This window comes from Macrobrachium rosenbergii, chromosome 1 (assembly GCF_040412425.1).
Source record: "Macrobrachium rosenbergii isolate ZJJX-2024 chromosome 1, ASM4041242v1, whole genome shotgun sequence".
NCBI lineage: Eukaryota > Metazoa > Arthropoda > Malacostraca > Decapoda > Palaemonidae > Macrobrachium > Macrobrachium rosenbergii.
The window spans coordinates 35,213,726-35,217,735 of record NC_089741.1 but is presented as its reverse complement, the minus strand read 5'-3'; the positions used below and the strand labels follow the sequence as shown (position 1 = coordinate 35,217,735).

Genomic DNA, 4,010 nt, shown 5'->3' with positions numbered 1-4,010 from the left:
TTTCTCTCTCTCTCTCTCTCTCTCTCTCTCTCTCTCTCTCTCTCTCTCTCTCTCTCTCTCTCTCTTGTATGGTTACTGCTCTTCCTTTTTCTGTTCTGTCTTCTGGTAATGGGAGGTAACTGTTCTGCTTGTTCAAAAGGTATTGTTATATGGTTATTTTGTTCTTCTTTCTTTTTCTATTTTTCTGGTACATCGTTATTGGTATCCTCCCTTTTCCACCTTTACATGTTATTGCAAGGTTGTGTGCATCTCCTTTTGCCCTCTTTATTATTATTATTATTATTATTATTATTATTATTATTCAGAAGATAAATCCCCTTTCATATGGGACAAGCGCGCAGGGGCCATTGACTTGAAATTCAACCTTCTGAAAAAAGTTAGGAAAGATAATAAGAAATACAGAAAGAAGAGAACTGTTATCAGAAAATAAAAAAGAAAAGATAAATTGATGTCAATAAATGCGTAGATGAAAATACAAATAAATGATTAAAATACAACGATATATTGTTTCTCCCCTTCACCTTCTATTAGGTAATTTTAACTTTCTACTTGCCGTTAAATTATTACTTTCATTTTCCCTTTTACCTGGCTTCACCTTCTGCTGTATGATTATGAAACAATATAACATTGTATTTTAATTATATTTGTATATATTTATTTATTAATATATTAATTTATCTTTCATTTTCTTCTCTGATATTGGATCTCTCCTTTTCTGTATATCCTATTATCTTCTGTAACTTCTTTCCGACTTGTTGTTTATTATATAGTTATTATTACCATTTTCCTTTTTATTCTTAATCCTTTCCAGATGAATTTAACTATTCTCTTTCCCCATCATTATCCTCTGTTATGTTACCAATCTGGATGTTCTTACGGCGAGTTTTCCGAGTATTATAATCACTTCTGGTCAATTAATTCCAAGTGTCACTAATGATTGCAGCACGGTGACCAACCTATAATTAATCTTATCCCGACGCTAACGAGGGATTATATTCGCCCCAGTGGTTTTTATTGAGGTAACGTCTACGTAACCCATCGTATATCTCTGACACATCTTCAAAGAAAACGTAATTTGAAAGGAAAGTCAAGTATAGATTTCTTTTTTATTCTTCTTCAAAGAAAAAATTATTTAAAGTAAAGTCAAGTATCAGATTTGTTTTTCAAAGAAAAATAATTTGAAAGTAAAGCCAAGTATTTAGATTTTTCTTCAAAGAAAAATAATTTGAAAAGTAAAGTCAAGTATTTGGATTTTTTCTTCAAAGAAAAAAAATCATTTGAAAGTAAACCAAGTATTTAGATTTTTTTTCAAAGAAAAAATAATTTGAAAGTAAATTCAAGTATTCAGATTTCTTTTGTTTTTCAAAAAAAAAATAAATTGAAAATAAAGTCAAATGTTTAGATTTTATTTTTTCAAGTATTTAATTTCCTTTTTTTTTTCAAAGAAAAAATAATTTGAAAGGAAAGTCAAGTATTTAGATTTTCTTTTTTTTCTTCTTCCAGCAAATGAATCTTATTCGTTTATCTTTAAGATAACATTGACGTCATTATTGAGGTAACGCCTACGTAACCCATCGTATATCCGAACAAATCTAAAATAAAGTATTTTGAAAAGTCATGTCAAGTATTTAGATTTTATTTTTTCTGTTCTATTTGTTTATCTTTGAGATAATGCCGACGTCACGAAACCTCCTCGTTTGAATTTCTATTTAATATAGGATCAGGTGTCTTATTGCTATAAGAGTCTTTATAGGTGTAATGTTCACAAGTGTATTATTTATTTAATTCCTCCCACCCACCATAAAAAAAGACAGAAAATCTCATAATGTCTGTAAATCTTCACTTGAAAATGTCAGTTTTAAGGCCGGCGATGATTACAGATTTAGTTGTTCAGAGTCTGGCAGCCTGTCTCACTTTCCCCAGCACACAGACATGCAACCTGTCTGTCATCCTTCCAAAAGTTGCCCCCTCCATCATTTCTGAGTGGAGTTTACACTAATGTCTTTAACCGGGATATAATGGCAAGGCTGGCCTTTTTAAATCCCAAGGCCCGTTTCATTTCAATTCGCCGGTTCTTTTCGGCCTCTCAATTTCCACGCTGGAAAACTGTCGGCTTTCGAAACAATGGGACCCACTCTGCCAAGGTAGAAGAGGCAGAAAGTTTACTCCACTGACAGCGGTGGCAGTCCTGCAGCTGCGCTGTTTGACAGAGGTTATGCGCGAGAAGTCGTTGGGGATTTAATCCCAGATTCCGCCATATATAACTTTGAGGTTCATCCGAGATTCATCCTCCTGGCGGGGATGACGCTAATATTTGTAGTAGTAGTATAAGTTCACAGTAAAAACTGTGGAAGAACCACTACAGTAGCCTTGTCATTTCGTGGAGAATGAATGCTTCACCTTGAAGATACCCTGAAGCCTATGGGTTGTAGCCTATCCAGAAGGCACCAGGTTGTAAACTTCCCAGATGGCTTCAGGTTGTGAAATGTGTAGAAGACTCTAGGTTGTACTTAAGTTAAGGACTCGGATTATAGACTATAAAGAAGGCTCATTTGAGGGGTGTGATTGCCACATATAAACATGCTGTGGTGACTGAAGTATAAATAATTTTTCTTATGTGAACGTTAATCATGCATGTATGATGCATTTTTAATCATCGTTATCAGATATATGCTTCTGTCTGGATGTAACAAAGTAATTTTTGCACCGTTTCTCTTTTATCTATGTGTATTGGCAAACAATCTTTGTAAACTGTTTCCAACATTCAAGTTGCTTCTAAAAAATATTTCCACAAGGCTCTCTCCGTTTTCACTCACACCAGGAATTCCATTGCCAACCAGCTACCCAATATCTTTCAGTGAGCTACCTTTCCATCTAGATCATCTAGCACAACCATCTTTTCCTCGTTCTCGAAACCCAGCCAATTGCAGATTTAGAATTTCCAGAGAGCACTCTTTTCATTTAGTTTTTTTCTAGACAGTTTACATTTGCTGACAATTTTTCTTAAGCTACACTCAGGTTCACCCGACTCAGGCAGCTTCACTCTTCATCTTTCCCACTTCTGAGCACCATGTCCTTTCACTTTCGTTTCACAAAGTGCCGTGACATATACCTTTCTCTTATGAAAATAAGTCCTTGTATCTTATTTACATCTATCTGTCTGGATTTACAGATAGTTATGCATGCGTGTTTCCTTACGTTTATGCTCTTCCATCTAATACATTAATAGTCATGGAAGTTAGTAATGTATAATTTTTTTTTAATTTGCAGGTGTGCAATTCCATCTGAACAGATAGAATCGAAAGTCGAAAAAGCAAAACTTAATTTTATTCCCCTTTTTCTTTTTCATGAATAGACAGTATATATATGTATTTGTGTATATACATACGTACATACATATATATATGTGTGTGTGTGTGTGTGCATTACGCGTGTGTGTGTGTGTGTTAGTGATATTTCCTTCCTAGAATCCGGCAAATATTTTCTTTACGCAATGCATATATGTGAAATACACCGTCTCTTTAGTAGTAATGACTATACTTGATTGCATATCAGATACTTTTCAATTAACAGAGCATTTTGTCCCAAGAGAATCTGGCGTCATTCAGGGAGCTTCAGTAACTTCAATAATGACCTTGACCTTGTTTTGTTTGCAGGCGGTGTTGGTCCCCAAGCGAGACTGTAGGGCTGCGTGACGTCATGCTGGCCCCCTGCACTCCGAGCTGCTTCCTCTTGCTAGCATGACTTCACATCACCCCGCTGGCCAGCCCCTCAAGGTCAGTCGGTTCCTAAGGCCCTAGCTGCAGCCCCTTTCATTCCTCTTACTGCACCTCCGTTCATAATCTCTTTCTTCCGTCTTGCTATCCACCCGCTCCTAACAGTCGATTCATAGTGCAACTGCTTTGAGGTTTTCCTTCCGATAAGCCTTTCAGCCCGTTTTACTGTCAGTTTCAGTTTCAGTGCTGAATGACCTCATAGGTCCTAGCGCTTGATCTTTGGCCTTCATTCTA

The 4,010-nt window shown here is 35.9% G+C and overlaps 1 pseudogene; it reads left to right on the top strand.

Annotated features, from left to right (window-relative positions):
• The window catches only part of LOC136849140 (protein turtle-like), a 553,559-nt pseudogene that overhangs the window by 429,535 nt on the left and 120,014 nt on the right, over positions 1-4,010 (top strand).